Raw genomic sequence first — 19,471 nt, 5'->3', positions numbered from 1 at the left:
GGGACCCTCACAAACAGCACAATCTCTGCTGCTCACATCCAGCTCTGGGATGCCCTTCCCCACTCCTGCCTGGAGCCTGCAGAGACAAGAGCAAAGGGAAAGCAAAGGCATCAGGTCAGCCAGGCTCCAGATTGTCAGGGGAACTTGTGCAAAGAGCAGGGCTAGCCCAGAAAATGTGTAATTGGCCAAGTTGAGCTATTACCTGCTGTAAGTGCAGACAGAAAGATAGTTTTGACACCACAGTGAAAATAACCCTCCTGGAAAAAAAAAATCAATACAAACACCAAGGAAAGAGAATCAGAAACCAAGACCATCAATTCCTGAGATAAAGAGAGTTGAAAGTCTCAGTGGGAGGACAGCCAGATCGGTACTGAAAAACAAAACTTTACTTCTTTTGCTGACAAATTACTTTTTATGCTAAAGGACAAAGGAGCCATGAGGATGCAGGCCTCAATGTACAGCTGAAGGAGCAGTCCTTGACAAAAGATGGGGCAAAAAAAAAAAACCTCATGGAAGCTTTTGCACCTCTCCTTTCTCTTCCACATTTGCAATTATTATTGTACAATAAGAACAAAGGATTTCTGCAGTTTTGTAGTAGTTTTGGCATGTCACACAAACACACTCCAGGGCTTCTGCTGTGACAAGGGCAGAGGCAGAGCAGAGGAAGCAGCAGCAATACAGCACAAGCATGCCTGGCTTTAGGGAATATCCCACAGAGGAAAGTGGCTCAGACAATCATGTCCCAGTGGCACCTCACCAGTGTGCCACCCCCAGGTGCTGCTGCCAGGGCTCAGCCACTGCTTCCCTGTGGCACAGTGCTCCAGCCCTGCTCATCCCCTCCTGCTAACTGGCACAAATCACAGTGAAAATGGAATTTAATGTAAAGTTTCCCTGTCACAGACGTATTTTATGAAAAATCCTTTTGACAAGATTTTTCTCCTGAGAAGCTGAGAAGCCTCACAAACGAAATGTGAACAATAATTATCTGCTGCTGTGGAATGCAACAGGTGCATCTGTGATTAGTATCGTGTAGTTGTTTTTAATTGATGGCCAATCACAGTCCAGCTGTCTCAGACTCTCTAGTCAGTCACAAGATTTTATTTTCATCCCTTTCTGTTCCTTGCTAGCCTTCTGATGAAATCCTTTTCTTCTATTCTTTAGTGTAGTTTTAATGTATAATTTTCTTTTAATATAATATATATCATAAAATAATAAATCAGCCTTCTGAAACATAAAGTCAAGATTCTCATCTCTTCCCTCGCCCTGAGACCCCTGCAGACACCACCACACTTCCCAAAAATCTCCTGCTCAAAGCTGCACAGCCCAGCCTCAGGGCTGCAAAGGGAAAACCTTTCTACCTTCTGGGTTGTTTGTCTGCAAATACAAAGCAACCAGAGCTGTGCACTTGTTTTTTAACAGCTCTGTCTTTGTGTCAGATCTGTACTCTTTGCCTCACAATGTCTGCACTAGAAATGTTTTGCAGCAGTTCTTTAGCTTTCAAGGTAATCACATAAAAGACCCTTGACTGCATAAACACAGCTAATCTGGGTAAATGCCTTTAAGCATCTTTACATTTCTTGCTAATGGATTTCCAGGCAGCCCCCAGATATCCACGTCCTAGAAAATAATGTAAAATAGAGTGTCTAATTTTTTTAAATGCCTCACATTCATCATATACTGAGAAAATCCAGAGCTCCAGGCAGCATAACATCATTAGACTTATGTAAGTCATCCCCTGTTCTGTCATCATCAGCATGAACCCTGCCTTTGGCTGGGGCACGGATGCACCCGGTGTTAAATTCCAACTCAGCCAGAGACAAATTACCACACGCTGCTAATTAGAGCCAGACAGGAGGGATCCAGGTGTCACAGCCTGGTGACAGAGCCTGAAGGGCACACGGAGGCCCTGAGCTCAGGAGATGTGTGTGGGATTTGCTCTCCTGGGAATAGTGGGAAGGCTTCTGGAGGAGGCAGGTGTAAGAGCTGAAATGAGGGATGTGGGACTCCAGGCTGCTCTCCAAAATGCAGTTTATTCCATCCAGGACATTACAGCAGTCCAGGGTCGTGGGGGACAGAGCTGTGCCTACAGCTGTCAGCTCCAGGCAGGCCTGGAGACCCTTTGGTTTAGGTTACAAATGCATTCTATACTTTTCTTTTGGTTACAATGCATTCTAGACTTTTCTTTTGGTTACAATGCATTCTAGACTTTTCTTTGCTGAGCATCTTAATACAGTAGGACCAATCTATACCTGAACTTTTATCTATAACCTATCATAACTACTATAATTACCATATTCATGTTATTATTCTCCAATCACTAAAAGTTAGTACATTACAGTTTAAGCTAGAAGGTGTTTTCAGTTTTCTTGCAGTGGAAAATTCTGAGACCTTTTTTTACTTGCCAGCTTTGCTGCCTTGTTTGCCTGTGCTATTTTTCTGCTTGGTAAAAACATCTTCTTGTTTGAGGTGGGTTTATCCTTTGCTCTGAGCCATAAAACCCCCTTCTAACTAACACACCCTTTGCCTCCTTGGTTATCCAGTGAGACTGGCTCAGCAATTCTTTTCTTCTATATCAAAACTTGCTTTCATTTCTATCCTTCAGATTCTACATTCAAAAATCTTTCTGCCAAGCATACATAACTGTGAGACTTTCTTGTCAAACTTTCATCCTTCCCAATAGGCAGGTGCTGCCCCTCAGAGATGCTTTGCCCTGAGCACGGGGCAGGATTCCAGCACCCAAAGGCTTCTTCCCCTCAGCCTGTCCCTCTGCTGTGGCTTCACTTGCTCTGCTTGAAAGGCAGAGGTGCAGAGTGAGAACTGAGGGAGAAACACCTCTGAGAACTGAGAAAGAAATGAAGATGTACCTCAAGTATAATGGTGCAAACAACCACCAACATAATTTTGGTACCAATTACAGTAATTTGAACAAAGAAGTTGTCCTACCTTTGATTTGCTCTCCTTCTCTTCCTGGCTGGTTTCATTAAATCCACTTACAGAGATTTGCAGCAGGTCTGTTCGAAGTGCTGTCATCAGGATTTTTATTTTCAGTCACATCAGAAATGGTTTTACAGCAGGCTGGTTTTGTTTCACAGAGGGATCTGTAGCATGTGGCCATCCCTCACTGTCAGAGGTGTTTTAGGCTGGTCCTGCTGGCTGTGTGGTTCTGAGGTGAGTGTCCAGGGTTCAGTGCCAGGGAAGAAGCTCCAGAGCGGCCACAGCAAGGGCCAGAGCCTGCCCTGGTGCCAGCAGCAATACAGCACAAGCAATATCCCTCACAGCCTGAGTGCTTCCCAGACCTCCCTCAGCAGCTCCAAGCTGCACTGCACTGCACCTGCAGCCCAAACCTTGGTTAATTTGAAGACTAAAGTGTGCCAGTCTGGTTCACACTGCTCCTGAGGAGAGCACCCCTGTGCACCCCAAAGGGGGACCCCAAAGTGCCAATGCACCTTGGGCCTGGATTCCCCAGTTTCATGGTGTTTCCTCGATTTATTAAGAGCTTTTTCATGTTTATATCTTTGTGCTGATCATCATTTAAAATGCATTACCAAGATTTCTGACTTTCCTGGCCCCTCAATAATGTGGCAGTAAATGCCCCTTAACAACGAGGGCACTGAACTGCTGTGGATTTCCCTGCAGTGATTCTGCTCTGGCTCTTACTCACCAGGCAAATCAGAAATGCAACTTGTGTGGCACACTGATGAGGAAAGACACTTCAGGACTCACTTGGTAACTCAATCAGCACAAGACATCCACCAGTTCTCCCCCCCAGTCACAGGGTGAGGGCGATGGGGAGGTCATGCAGAGTGAGTCTTTTTCATTTGTCCGTGACAGAAGAAGGGAACGCACTTTGCAAATTATAATTAGCAATTGAATCCAGCTGTGGCTAATTCATAGATGCATTTTGCACTCCAGGAGACTCAGCACTTGGGCAGACTCTAAATAAGGCACCAGCATGGTGTGTCCAGCTCCCTGAAAGCTCTCCAGTAATTACAGATTGCTCAGTGCTCAGCAGAGAGCAGGCCAGCTCTCCATGCCTGCAGGTTCCTCTGCTCCTGCTGCCACCCTGCCAGGGTGAGATGCAGCCCTGGAGAGACAGAGAGGCTGCCAGCTGCCAGCCCTGTGATGAGGATGGAGAGGGGATCCTCACATCCCAGCCTGCTCCCATCCCAGTTCAGCCCTGGCCAGTGGTGGAAGGGGACTGGGGAAAGAGCTGCAGCTCAGGGGAGCAATAAATTCTGCTCCATTCTAATGGGGCACTCCAGACCCAGACAGAAATTGGTGTATAGGTTCACAAAAATCCTGCTTGAATAAACAGAAAGGGAGGGAATGCTGGAGAGAACATCCAATCTGCATCATAATTAGGGGAAAAAAATAACAAATGGCAGAAACAACCTGTTCCCATCTGCAGCTGCAGTTTGTTCCTGCTGTATTGAACAGCCAGGCACCAAGCCTACCAGGAACCCTCTCTGGAAATGTACGAGTGTTTCATGCAATAAGAGTGGGAAAAGAGCCTCTTTTTATGTGTATTGCAGAATCTGCTGTAATGAAGCATCAGAGAGGATTTTATCTGGCACTGACTGCTGTCTCCAGCCTGGTACCAGAAGTGGGGGGCTCACCCCTGGAGGAGTCTCCTTGAGGAGAGCCCACATGGGGACAGCAGTCAGGCTCCAGATCTAGGGGTCACCCTGGTGTGGGGCTGGGCCTGTGCCCCATGCAGTGGTTCAGGTCACTGTCACACTGTCACATTTGGCTACCCAGAGCAGGAAGATGCAGTTCCTCAGTGGAACTGAGGACTTTTCAGACATTATTCAATCCCAGACTGACTAATTTATCCATAAACCTTCCTAATGAGCCTGATAGTGTAGGAATGAGAGAAAGCAGCATTGTTATCTGTAAACAGCAGCAGCTGACAGCCTGTTTAATCACAGGCTGCATGACAGTGACATCGGTGGAGAAGAGGATTAGACACTTCTCCAATTACTCAAACAGCAAAGGCATGAACACTGAGCCTGAGGGTCACTGAACCCAAAACAAAGAGCAACGAATCTCAGAGCTTGGGAGTCCCAGTGCAGGGGCAAGCTGTGCTGGAGCCCTCCCCAGCACCCTGAAGGCAGCCAGCACTGAGGAAAGCCCTGGCCCTGCTGCAGAGCCAGAGCCACCACTAACACAGCAGGCTCTGCTCTGCCTCGGGATCTGCAGGCTGCCTGTGCCTAACAGGATTTTGCAATCCATGGTGAACATGCTAATGGGATAGAGAGGTAAAGAGTTCATCCTACTCACTTTTCTCTGCTTCTTTTCTTTTTTTTTTTTCCTGAGCATCTCTCTCCTGGTTTTCTCTGGCTCATCTCCTTCTGAGGTCTGCAGATTAAAAGCATTCATATGAGCCAGAAGTTATTATGTGAATCCTGCTTATCACAAAATAAATGGGATCTAGAGGGCTGCAGCCCTGGAAGGCATGGCCATTGGTTAACAAGGAGTTAACCAGGGTTAACTCAAGGCCATCAGGATTTTCCTTCCCCAGCTCCCAAGTCTGGGGGATGCAGCTCACAGGACTGGGGGGAGCACAGCTGCTGATGTGCCACTGCATGGAAGGGAGCAGTGATGATGTGAAAAGTGCATTGGTGGGGGCCAGAGGCTCTGCACAAACTGTGGGGAGGTGCTGGGTGTGCCAGGCACCACCAGGCAGGAGGGAACAGCTCTGGCACCAACATAACAGGAGCTACAGCATTGCTGCTGCCACCTCTGCTTCCACAGCAGGCAAGGTTGAGCATGTGCCCTCTCTTCTTCCTGATTCCAGGTCTTGGCTTAAACCAGTAGCTGCTCCGTGGTGGAGTCCAGGTGTTTTGATTTATCTCTGAGAGATCTCATTATCAGCCACAGCAGCAGACTCCAACCTTTCATGGCAGGGCCCCTTTGAATTTGCTTTCTGCCCCAAGGTACAAGAGGAACCATGAGAAATCAATTTTCTTTCCTCCAAGACCCCCTAGTTTTCAAGAACTTTTAAAGGGCAGACAAACCATAACTGGGACATCTTTTACCTTTAAAAAGGTCCTTCATCATATTAGATTTTGATTAATCAGCCTCCTACTCTCCTGTCACTTTCACAGTGGAGAGTGCTGGAGACCTCCCACCAGCCCCTCTCTGCAGAGAGAAAGGGAGGGAAAGGGAGAAGGAGGGGAAGACAAAGGAAGACAGAGACTTCCATGGCTGGGGGAGGCACAGCCAGCTGTGGGGAAGGCTCAGCCCCTGTGCTCAGCTGCCCTCCTGCAGCTCCTTAGCAGGGAGATGCTGCATTGCAGGTGCAGCTCCTGCTCAGCTGATGCCACTGGCTGCCCTGTGGCTGCCTCCAAGCTTTGAGAATTTCCTGGGGCTGCAAACCCGAGGCTACCTGACTTGCCCAACCAGTGACCAGGCCCTGGGCTCAATCACCAGGCTCACAGAGGAGCCTGACACTGTAGGAGACAAGGTGCTCATCCCAGCCAGGCCTCAGTCAGCAGGAGTGGGGGCCAGGGGAGCCCTGCAGGCTCTGAGTGGCAGCAGGCAGCCTCCTCTGCCTGCCAGATAACATACATAATTCAGCTGAAATGTTCATTTAAGTCTGTCTGAGCCATGGCAATAACCTAGACATTATGACAATACAGATCAATAAGCCCAGAGAGGATCCTTCACTGAAACATGCTGCAATTGTTCAAACCAAGTCTTAATTGTGACAAGAATTGATTTCTCTTTTCTAATATCCCTGACTTTTAATTAAAAAGTAGTTAAGGAGACAATGCATTTCCAGGATCATTTAGAGGCAGGACGACATCAAGGAGCACACACTTAAAATGCACAAGTGGTGCCTGGTTAACACAATGGGACCAACCACAGCCTGGGGAGCTGCTCTGTGCAACTCAGATGGGCTCAGGGACCCCAGGACCCCCCAGGCCAGCAACCACAGCCAGTGCTCCATCCTGGCCTCAGCAGAGCCATGGGCACGTCCCCACTTGTTCTCTGCTGCTCCCCAGGGTCCTCCAGCCATCTGCATTTCACACCCTCTTGCACACACGAGTGCCTCTAATAGCTCTGATTATCCAGCAGCCTCCAGAGCTTTGCTTTGCCCTTGTCCATGGCACATGGCAGAGGCTGGCAGGGAGGACCAGGCAGGAGGGCAGGACCAGGAGGGAAGGGAGGGCAGGGAGGACAGGACCAGGCAGGGAGGGCAGCACAGCTCCCCCTGCATGAGGGGAGAGCAGTCACTGCAGCACCAGCTGCCCCAGGAGCTCAGGGGGTGAGCACAGCCCCAGCACAACCTTCCCCCACTCTCCATGTGCTCCTTGGGATGGTCCCAGGATGTGCCCACAGCCCAGAAGGGGTTGGTAGGAGGGAAGTGCTGGAGCCCCTGTGAAGGGAGAGGCTGAACTCCTCCAGCCTTTTTGGTTTTTTATTTCCCAGCAGTGTCTCAGTGGCAGCAGCTCGGCAAGGAGCCAGCTGTGAACCAGATATTTATTTCTCAATCATCCTCCATTAGAGTAAAATGGGCCAAAACACCTTAATCTGATTGGAGGGAGACCATTAATATCAGAGACTCCATTAAAAGAAGAAATGGCCTTTTATCTACTAATCAAGAATCATAAAGGAAAACACTTTGGAAGACACCCATAAATGCTCATGAGAAGGAAGGGGCTGCACACCCCCTGGTCTGAGCTCCCCATGTGCAGATCCTGCTCTGTATTGACGAACCCACCTGCAGAGTCTTGCTCAAGGCCATCAGTGGTGGAATTTGGAGCAGCAGCTCAAAGCAGGGACAGGTGAAGGTTCCAGAGATCTTGTCTCTGCACTGAAAGGGGCTGGAATAGCTTTTGGCCATTCTCACAGAACACGTCTGGTATTTGCTCTGCTGGTGGGTATCTAAGTGGTCAGACAAATCCTGTTACCCTGGGTCTGATTAGATTAGAGGGCAGCAGTGCTGGAGTGCTTGCTGATATTGCCAGGAAAGGAGAGCAAAGACTGAAGAAGATTCTCAGAAACATCCCTACCCACTATTCCCCCCCCCTCAGCCCTTGTTCGTGGCAGTCAGAGATGCAGAAGCATCACCCTTGCAAACACAGCCCATTTATTCATTTCCCTTGCCTCATCAAATAAAAGTCAAACCACAAGCAGTGAGAATTGGTGTCCTGGCTCTCTGAACCTCCCAGCAGCCACACAGTGCTGCATCCCTGCCAAAAGCCACCATCTGCCTGCCCCAAAACCTCTTTCCTAGAAAGGGTAAGTCCAGCAACCAAGTACTGGACAGCCCCAGAGGGAAGGGCAGTGCTGGCTGGCAGTGTCACTGGTCTCAAGGAGGAGTGGGACAGCCCAGACAAGTTCCCTGAAGAATTTACGGGGCTAGAATACCTTTTCATGCTGTTAAGCTTTTAATTCATCCAGCTTTGTTACCTTGGGTTATTTTATTCTCTAAATCAAACAACCCCCATAAAGATAAAACCTTTGTTAACACCACTGGGCTCTTGCCTAAAACAACAGCACACGATCTCCTGCCTTTTAGTTTGATTTTGCTGTCACTTGGGGCAGGATTAAAGAGAAATAGCTCTACTAATTCTTCCAATATCCCTCAGCAAACATCAGCTTGGACCAAAGAGGACACAGGATGCCACTGTTAGTAATTCTAAAGGAGCTCTTCCCTTGCAGATGGCTGGGGACCCTCGATGGCAGCCCCAGCTTTGAGATACCACAGGCTGGAGCAGCTGCCAGCCAGCACCATACTCAGGTATTTCAGCATCCTCTCTTCTTACCAGGGGCTGTTCTAACCCTTTGCAGAAGTGCTGCATGGAGCACACACACGAAGGGGCTGATGTCCAATTTGTAACTCAAAATTAGCATTTTTCCTTTGAAGGGGAGGAGGCAGTGCTACCTCCTGCTGCAGGCCCTGTCCCTCAGCAGCTGGAGGGGCTCTGTTCCACAATCCCTCCCAGCCAGGGCCATGCCAGGGACAGGACCAAGCCCCAAGGCCCTCGAGCTGCCATCCCCACCCAGGCCTTGCTCACTCTCAGCTCAGCTCCCTGGCTTTGGCTCGGACTCCCCTGTCTCACCTCTGGCTGCCCTGTGCAGGTTGGATCCTGCCCTCCCTCTCTCACTGCTGCCTGCATCACCTGCTGAGGAACCCCTGGGACATCTTATCCCACTTTCCATTTTCTGCTGGGTTTTTGGAGCTGTTTGTAATCCAACAGCTCAAGTGCTGCAGCATCACAGTGACCTTTCCCAGACAAGCCAGTGTGGTGTTTTCAGGGTTCCCTGTCGTTGGAAGGAAAAAATGAAGCTGACTCTGTGTTCTTAGAAGGCTAATTTATTATTTTATGTTACTATTTTATATTAAAGAATATTATACTAAACTATACTAAAGAATAGAGAAAGGATACATACAGAGGGCTAAAAGATAATAAAGAAAAACTAATGACTGACTCCTCAGAGTCTGACACAGCTGGACTGTAACTGGCCAATAAGTCAAAACAATTCACATGAAACCAATGAAACAACCACCTGTTGGATAAACAATCTCCAACCACATTCCAAAGCAGCAAAACACAGGAGAAGCAAATGAGATAAGAATTGTTTTCCTTTTTCTCTGAGGCCTCTCAGCTTTCCAGGAGAGAAATCCTGGGCAAGGGGATTTTTCCAGAAAATGCGATGGTGACACCGGAGTTTTCCAGCCAGACAACTCTGGCTTTGTGTCAATTCCAGCTCCCCTGCCAGTCAGGACAGCCACATGCAGCCATGAAGCTCACAGCAGCTGTCAGGCCACTGCTGCAGTGCCAGCATGGCTGTGCTCAGTGCTGACAGCTCCCCACGCCTGCAGAAGGGTCTGCATCCCCAGACATCCCCAGAGGTGAACGTGGCAGCTGCTCTGGGATGGTTCCCCATCCATTCCCATTGAGAGGAAGGCATGAGGAGCATTGCTTGTGTTTCTGCTGGCCACAAACACGACCAGCATGGGCCACGTGGAGCCCTGCAGCAGCACAGGCAGAGCTGAGCAGGCAGCACTGGCTCCAGGGCCTGGTTTGTGCTTTGTTTCCTCCTGTAACCCTCTGTTCCTGACCTCACAACTGCTAACTCTCAGATTGTGACCTTAAGCCTCACTAAATGAATTTCTCCTCTGTGTTACTGTAAGGGCTGTGCAGTGCCAGAAACGCTGCTCAGCCAAGGCGTGCTGGAGGAGCAGGGCTGGCAGCAGGGCACAGCTGCACAGGGCAGGGGCTCTGCCAGCAGCTCAGACCCACACCACAGAATATTTCTGCCTCCCTGCAGAACAGAAACCTCAGGAGCTGCTGGGCTGGGAGGCAGCAAGTTCCAGAGCTGGAGCCCAGGGCTGTGCAGAGGCCACAGCAAGGAGCTGGGCAGAGCTGGGCCACCAGGACGTGGCACAGAGCAGAGCTGGGCCACCAGGACATGGCACAGGGCACAGCTGGGCCACCAGGACATCCACAGGGCATGGCAGGGCCACCAGGACGTGGCACAGAGCAGAGCTGGGCCACAGGACATGGTACAAAGCAGAGCTGGGCCACGAGGGCAGGGCACAGAGCAGAGCTGGGTGACCAAGGCATGGCACAGGGCAGAGCAGGGCCAAGGTGGGCAGGGCAGGCACGGGCTGAGAGCTGGCAGCCAGGGCACAGCAGTCTCAGGATGTGCAAACCCAGGACACAGGGAATATTTCTCTGTCTGCTCTGGTGTGCCCTGACCCCCAAGGCAGCACTGACTTTGACCCTCAGTCATGGAGAAAGTTTCCTGAACTCCAGAACAGACTGGAATCCACAAAAGTGTGAAATAGATTATAGAGAGTAGTGTAGGTGTGTCACCTGGTGAGAAATTGAGGGTTTGGGATTTTCAGTATGTTGTGGATGGAAGCAAGATGGAGGGCACAGGGTGTTGTCCTGGGTTTCTTCTTCATGCTTCTTCTTCCTTCTCCATGGGTTTGGGTGGCACTTTGTAATTGGGCAGAAAAGTCTGCACTGGGGGCTCTTTGGTATCAGTTATTGGGTTAAAAGTGAAAATAATCCAGGTGTCAGCTCTTCATTGGATAGTTTAGTCTTCAAAGCCCTTGTACCAAGAGATTGTTGGCCATTTTGTGCCTTCTAATGAAAAGCTGCAGAACTCACAGCAGTGAGGCTGTTTTAGTGATCAGAAATAATGAACACCTGAGTCTGAACATGAACTGCTGCCTCAAGTGCCTTCAGTGCAGACCCAGAGAAACCCACAGCTGGTACTGCCACAACAGGAGACTGTTCTCTGTTCCTGGCACTGGGCTGGAGCAGGGGCTCTCAGAGCACTGGTGATGTCACTGCAGGGAAGCTTGAGCCTTCAGAGAGCAGGGGAGTAATTGAGAATTGACTGAGATGTCCCAGGTGAGGCCCTGGATGCACATCACATCCTGCTTAACTCAATAATTACCATTTCTATTATCCCTTCCTGCACTCTGGTAAGCTAAAAGGTCTGTAATTAGCTACTTGGTTTAAGTGTAAGTTGTTAATTAATTCATGTTATGAAGTACAATTGCTTCTTGAAGATAACATTGTACATTCTATCACACTGTAGCCCTCTGTAATGCTTTAACCAAAATACCAGCTTGTCCCAGGGAGTCAGCAAAGGTCCTAAAATCAGGCACTGGGATGCAAAACTTCCTCTGTGAAGCCAAAAGGAAGCAACAAATGGACAAACAATTCAGTACAACCCCTCTCAGGGCCATTCCTGCTCTGAGCCCCAGGAGGACATGCCAGGCTGCAGCTCCTGCATCACCCCCAGCACCACAAATGCATTTAACTGCTGATTCATCTTTGATTCCATCTAACTTCGTTGTTAGAAGAGTTTTAGTTTAGGACTTGATGTGTTTATGGAAAAGTGTCAGCACAGCACATCGGCCCAGGGTGGCTTCACACCAGACAAGCTCTCTCACCATGCCATGACAACTCTGAGACACTCATTCAAATGCAAAATCCCTAAAACTTCCCAAACAAAGACCAGCCATAGAGAGACTTAGAGAAAAACCTTGCAAAAGGCACAATAAATCACTGAACTTTTGGCATTGGGCAGAATTAAAAGGATAAAGTGAAGTTTTTGCTTGCTGAAAGGTGTTTCCATGCTGCTGCAGCAGCAGATGGTCTTTCCTGGAGGTGAAGGATTTTGAAGATTTGCCAGTGCAGAGAGAAGCAGAGGCTTAACATATGTACTGTAAGATGTAAGAGGAGAGCACCTGGAGGTGCAGCTCAGAGGGTGCACTGACCCAATTCCTGCTATTGGGGTCCCTTCAGAATTCCTCAGGAGGGGACCCCAATAGGCACAGCCTTCCCTTCATTCACACCAGCAGCCTGTTCTGGCTCTGGTTTATGAGCCATTAATTCCTAATAAGTAGAAAACTGCCTGATGGGCTTTGCACAAGAATATTTACTGCATCAGAGACAATACCATGTAAATTCCCAGCTATAAACCAGAGTTTGAATGCTGACATATCTTAAATAATGATAAATGAAGAATTTATGGATGCAGCTAAAGTTCACATGCGAATTTTGATTCATTATCACACTGAGCTCAGGTGGAGCCATCAAACCCATCTTGTCCCAGACTTGGACACCACCACATCCCTCAGCTGCCCCCCCAGTGGTGACCAGCCCCCCTTGCCCTCCTGTGCTGCAGAATCACCACCCAGGGGCTGCTGTCCTTCCCTGCCAGCCCCAGGGAGCTGTGCCAGGGAGGCACTGAGCTGTGTGTCCTGAGCCAGGGCTGTGACAGCTCCCCAGCCAGCCAGAGAAATGCTAATTGCAAGGCAAGTAATTAGTGGCTATAAAATATGACCAATACAATTACGCTGAGGGTTTTTTTTTTTTTTTTCCTCTGTCTGTCCAGAGTCTTGGCATGGAACAGTGTTATAATTAGGTGACAAAAGTGACAGGCAGCTCCAGTGAAACAGCCTGTCCTCACCCTCTGCAGAGACTCCCCAAGTGTTCTGCACCAATAATTGCTAATCAAGTTATTTCTCTCAAGATTAAAAAAGCATTCTGCAGGTAATCTGCCCATAATAGCACAGGCCTGGTGCTGGCAAAGAGCCCAGCAGGTCTGGGATGGCTCCATGCCAGCATCACAGCCCCTTCCTGAGGGACACCCACCCCACCTTGGACCCCCTTTGTGTCCCCACAGGCTCTGAACTGCTGCTCCATGCCCCAGAATTGCCACACAAGGGCTCTCAGGGCATCCCACTACCACCAGGTGTGATGAAGGACTGGTTTGGGGTCACCTAAAGAATCACCAGCAAAGGTGATCCCAACAGAGCCACAGTGGGCAACGGGTGGGACAGGGTGAGGAAGAATTGACTGAGATGTCCCAGGTGAGGCCTGGATGCACATCACATCCTGCTTAACTCAATAATTACCATTTCTATTATCCCTTCCTGCACTCTGGTAAGCTAAAGGTCTGTAATTAGCTACTTGGTTTAAGTGTAAGGTGTTAATTAATTCATGTTATGAAGTACAATTGCTTCTTGAAGATAACATTGTACATTCTATCACACTGTAGCCCTCTGTAATGCTTTAACCAAAATACCAGCTTGTCCCAGGGAGTCAGCAAAGATCCTAAAATCAGGCACTGGGATGCAAAACTTCCTCTGTGAAGCCAAAAGGAAGCAACAAATGGACAAACAATGATCCTGAAATGCTCAGCAGTGATCCTGAAATGCTCTGGTCCCTCCACACTGTCAGTGGGCACATGCAGCCACAGCTCTTCTCACAGAGGGCAGGCAGGCACAACTCCCCAAGGATATTCTCCCAACAACTCCCCAAAGATATTCTCCCAACAACATCCCAAGGATATTTTCTGGGAATCACAGCACAAAACCTCAGAGAAGAAAAAGAAAACAATTCTTATCTCTGCTTGCTGCTCCTGTTGTTTGGCACATGTGGAATGTGTTGTGGAGATTGTTTGCCTGAAGTGATTTGTCAGTTGGATTCTGCTGAGGGTTGTTTTGTTTCCTTTGGGAAATTGGGTCAAAGCTGTGTCCTGGCTGTCTCAGACAGTCATGGGTTTTTCTTTAGTATCTTTTTAGTATTTTTTGTATAGTATAGTATAGTATCTCTATAGTATAGTAACTGTTAAGTATAGTATCTTTAATATACTATAGTTTTAATAAAGCAATTACTAAATATAATATAGTTTAATAAAACATATATATCAACATATATAAGGCATATATATAAATATAATACAGTTGAATAAAGCAATTGTTCAGCATTCTGACTCAATGGAGTGATTGTTCACTCCAATTGTGAATTATTCCAATTATTGGAATATAATTCAAATAATTCCCTATATTATTTCCAATATGTAAGGAATAATATTATTATTCCCTGCATTGGGGAATGTAGGGAATGCCACTACATTTGCCAATTATTCCCTACATTGGGGGCTCCCTGCCTGCAATACTGCTCAGCCCTGCAGACCCTGCAGCTCTTCCCACACCAGCTGTACCTGGCCCATGCTCTGCTTTATTTCCAGCAGCTCCCTGTCCATGTTCTCCTCCATCCAGGGCCTTTTGTCATTATCTAACCCCTGACAAACCCATTGTGATTGTAAATATCAGAATCATTGTGATCCCAGGCAGATGCCCAGGCCTGGCCCAGAGGAGCAGCAGTGTTTTGCACAAGGCAGTAACAAATTACTGAATGTCACCTGTGATTTATCACTGCCTTGGTTTCCAGACAGTGACACTGTTTCCCCCTGGGAATCAGCATTGTGGGTGCCAGCACATCTGCTCTGACTGAACCTCTAACAGGGATGATTTTGCTTATTTTATTGCATTGGAAGCATCCCCAATAAGCATCTTGTCTCCTTGTCTGAGTGATGCCTTTGCCATATGACACTGAATTTACATTCCATCCACTGCATGCAACTGCTCTGACAACTGGAAAAGCACCATATGGGGTGGGGACACACTCCAGGAGCTCAGTCCCAGCAGGGACCAGTCTCTGCCATGCTGGTGAATGTGCCAGAAACGTCTGCAGGTGACAGGCCCTGCCAGAGATAAGACTGCACAGCACTGTGCCATGCTTTCATCTCCAAAAACGCTTTAAGATGCAAAGAAATTAACAGCAGCTTCTCCTGGGCACAGCTCTTGGCTGCAGGGGGGTCTGAGACAGCACTGAGAGGCTGCTGGAGCTGTCTGCAGGCTTGGGCTGCTCTGAGGAGGAGCAGAAACACCCCAGAGGGCAGAGAGAGCCCAGAGGGCAGAGCTGCCTTGGGCAGGGGCTCTTGGGAGGCTCCCACTGCGGCTGCCAGTGGGATTGGCTGAAGTGGGACTTGTGCCAGAGCAGTTCTGCTACTGAGACCCCTCTGAGCCACACAGAAAGGAGGACAGACCCCTCTGAGCCAGCCCTGCCTCTGTCAGCACCCCCAAAATGGGCTGGGGTGTCAGGGAAGATGAAACAGGAAAGCCTTATAAATGTGATTGCCTGGCAAAAGATTTTGAGAATATGGAAACTCTAAGCGAGATTGGAATGAAAGCAAGCTTTGAGATCCCTCAGTGACTGAACAACTGGAAAACAATGGCATGGCCAGCTGAAGGTGATCCCCTTTTGATCAAACAATCCCCTCTGCTTGCAGACAGGCCCAAGGCTCAGAGCAGACCCTGCCAGCTTGGCAGAAGGGGCCCAAAGAGGAGTTTGTAGGGTTTAAAATGTAACCCAGTGTGGTAATGGAATGATTCTTATAGGCTGTATGGAAATGCTGTAGGATTTGTATCTTGGACTAGATTGGTTAGTGAGAATCAGAATATTCAGCACAGAAGAAGATTGATGGTATTGGAACGGGAACCTCCCTCTCTTACCCTTTTATGCTCTCACCCTCTCATCCTCTCTCCCCCTCTCTTCTCTCAGGCCTGCTCTGAGCTGTGGCTGGCAGCTCCCAGCAGGGCCCTGCACCCAGGCCCTTTGCAATAAACCCCAAGTTCCAGCCCTGGCTGCAGAGATCTCTGCTCTCCGTCCATCCCCACCATCCCACCCCTGACACTCCTACACTGGGGGACACCAGCAGGAGCAGGGCCATGCTCACCCAGGGTTTGAAACACAGCAAAGCCTCTGATCCCTGCATGGCACCTCCAGCTGCTGGGCCAGGAGCCCTGTCCCTGTGTCCTGCTGGCCTCACCACCAGCACCTGGCTTGTCCTTGTCCTTGCCCTGGCTGGCAGTGGGGATTGTGGCTCCAGATTTCCCTTTCATCTCATCAGGGCCTGCTGGATTTAATTCCCTGCACTTCAGTACAAAGCGAGGGTCCCACCCAGAAAGCAATTTGTGTTTCTCAGAGCAGGCAGTCAAAACCTTTCCCATTAAAATGTAAATTTAGCCGTATTTTCTGGCATCATCTCTTTTCTTTCCTTAAGTTAAGAGGAATATGAACCTGTATTATTTTTTCCATCAACAACATCTTCCCCTCGGTTTTGTTTTAAGGAAAAAAGCTGCCTGATATACACCTTTAGCAAATTAAATTTGAATTGAGTCTGACAGCACAACAGGGATCCAGATTACAGAGAGATGTCCTGGCCTAATTGGAGTCATTGCCAAGAAGATTTTTGCAGAGTGTTAACCACAGAGGGCACAAGGAGAGCAAACATGGTCTGCACCAAAAGCTCATCTCAGCAGCATTCCCAGCTGGCTGCAGGACCAGCAGCACCTTGGTGGTGTCTCTCAGGAACATCCTGGATGCTGAGTTTAGTTTTCCTGCAATCCCAGCCATGCTCAGCCAGGCACCACAGAGCCCCACTGGCCACTCCCTCTGCCAGCCCTGGGGCTCCCATGTAAGCCAGGTGTGGTGGCTCCTGCCCTGCCAGCAATCCCTGCCCCACATCCATCCATCCATCCATCCATCCATCCATCCATCCATCCATCCATCCATCCATCATCCATCCATCTCTGCCCCACCTCCATCCTTGTCCCACCATTGATCCCTGTCCCACCTCCATCCATCCATGCTCCATCATCAATCCATCAATTTCTGCCCCATGATCCATCTCTATCCCAGCTCCATCCCTGCCCCACCTTGTTCCACCTCCATTCCTGCTCCACCATCGATCCCTGCTCCACCTCTATCCCTGTCCCAGCATTGATCACTGCCCCACCTCCATCCATCCCTGCTCCTCCTCTCCTTCCTTCCTTCCTTCCTTCCTTCCTTCCTTCCTTCCTTCCTTCCTTCCTTCCTCCCTCCCTCCCTCCCTCCCTTCCATCCCTGTCCCTCCTCCAGTCTCCCCACAGCTGCAGAGGGGAATGGATGTCTGGGAACCAGCAGAGGATTTTGGCCAGACGTGCTCAGAATAATGAAACCAACTGTCCTGCTCACTGCAGGTTTTAAAAGATGATGTTTCATTATTAAAACCCCAAATCTCTGTGAACTCACCATTTATTTTGCTTTCAGACACCTGGAGGCAAGGAAGGGCTCTCTCCACACCTGGGGAAGGCTGTCAGCATTTGAAGGATGTTCAGAGGACACAACCACACAGCAAGGAGGAAAACCTGAAAATTCCCTCTGCCCACATTGGGCAGGTAACTACCAGAAGCCTGGGAGCTCCTCATTCCCCAGAAATCCCAAAATCTCATCCAGTCAAGCTGTGGCTGATGACAACTTGCACCTGCCAGAGCTGCAGCCAGGCCACCCCCAGCCCCTGTGAGCAGAGTGAAAGGGGATCATCAGTAAAAATGAATGGTTTAATTACCAAGGGAGATCTGATCCAGTGCTTTCCCTGCCCTGGGGACCAAGGTGCTCCCTATGGCTTTCCTGCTGTGGCCCCTGGAGCCCAGCACATCTTGGACTGCAATGGAATGCTCTGGAATGCTCTGTCCCACAGCAGCAAGTGAATCAGCAGCCTCAGCCAGCATTAATTATGCAGAGAATAATTTGCTGGTAAGGAAAAAAAAAAAGTTCTAATTTAATTTAATCAAAATTAAATTAATAGTTAATTTAACAATTCCACAGTGAAAAGCCCTTGACCTCTGGACTTCTCCTCCCTCCTATGGCTCCTGCAGTGGTGCCATCCCCTGGCGCCCCAACATTTCCCCACCTCAGCCTGCTCTGCCCAGGGCCCCCTCCCCAGGGACTCCCTGCAGCCATCCCCAGGGTGGGTGAACCACAGCTGTTCTGAAAAGGGAAAAACGGAGAAGAGGTGGATGTACACAGATCATGTTAGCTTTAAGCCCCTAAAAATTCCAGCACAAATAAATATTTTTTTAAGGAACTGGAAAATAGGAAGAAGAGCAGCCAGGCAGAACATCCTCCAGAAAAGGGAGCTGAGAACAAATCTGACAAATGTACCTGGGGTGACCTGGAAGAGGGACTGCTGTCTGAGGAAACAGACTCTCCAGATCACCTCAAGGTCCCTTCTGCCTCTATTATCTACACTTCTACAGACTAATTCCTTAAATCAGTATTAATAATTAATTAATTAATTCCTTAAACCAGCAGGGCAGGCTGGGCTTCATCTGGAAGCATCTCCCCAGGCAGTGGGCTATTTCCTAGTCAAGGCATTACAAGAAAATAAACCAGAAGAAAATTAACATAAATATTGTTCGAAAGACTTAATTAACTGCAAATTGTAATTTTGTGTTTCCAGCTTAATTAGCATGAGTCTGGTTTTCATTGTATTGGGAAGCAGAACGAGGGCAGTAGCAGCAGCACCACAGATCTGTGTTTGTAGTGAGGGAGGAAAACCTCTCTCTGCTTAGGGCTCTTGGATGCCTCAGACATTTGCTGGATTTCTCCTAAACTAAAGCTGCCAGCAACCAGGAGACAGGACATTCTTAGAGCCCCAAAGGCCACCTTTCAACTGACACCCAGACCCTGAGGAAATGACTTCTTTTTCCTATGGAAAATGGGCTTCATTTGTGGCTACTTGCCCTGGCAGATCGTGTGGTGCAAAGTTTGTAATTAGCAAACTTTGCTGGATTTCTCTGTCTTGGTTTGGAAAGCCAGGTGTCTACTAAGGAAGGCAGGAGCCTCCCCTAAAATGGAGAATGTAAACCCTCCCCACCCCTCTGAATTGCTATAAATTTTAAATTAAGGAGCTCTCAGGCAAAAAATATGGGAGCAGGAAATAACAGTTCTTGAATAGGGAAGAAAAATAAAAGATAAAATGAACAATGCAGTGAACTAAAGCAACAGTGCCAGAGTCAGAACCCAGCCTGACACCCTGTGGGTCAGGCTGGTGGCAGCAGAACCATTGGAATTGTGGCTCAGCCCTCCTGCAGTGCCAGGGCTGGTTCTGCTGGAGCAGGGATCCTGGAGAAAGGTGCAGTCTCTGCCTCTGCAGATCCAGGGCAAGAGGCAGCTGCTGTTCCTCTGGGCAATCCAGTGCAGAAGCCGTGCTGGTGTTCCAGAATCTCCAGATTCTATCCCGGGTAGGAATGCTTGGCTCCTCCCTCTGGGCTCCCATCTGCCAATGGGATGCTGTAGTTCTTATCAGCCATGCAGGG

This window comes from Molothrus ater, chromosome 24 (genome assembly GCF_012460135.2).
Source record: "Molothrus ater isolate BHLD 08-10-18 breed brown headed cowbird chromosome 24, BPBGC_Mater_1.1, whole genome shotgun sequence".
In the NCBI taxonomy this organism is placed as follows: domain Eukaryota; kingdom Metazoa; phylum Chordata; class Aves; order Passeriformes; family Icteridae; genus Molothrus; species Molothrus ater.
Note: the sequence above shows the minus strand (reverse complement) of the source record.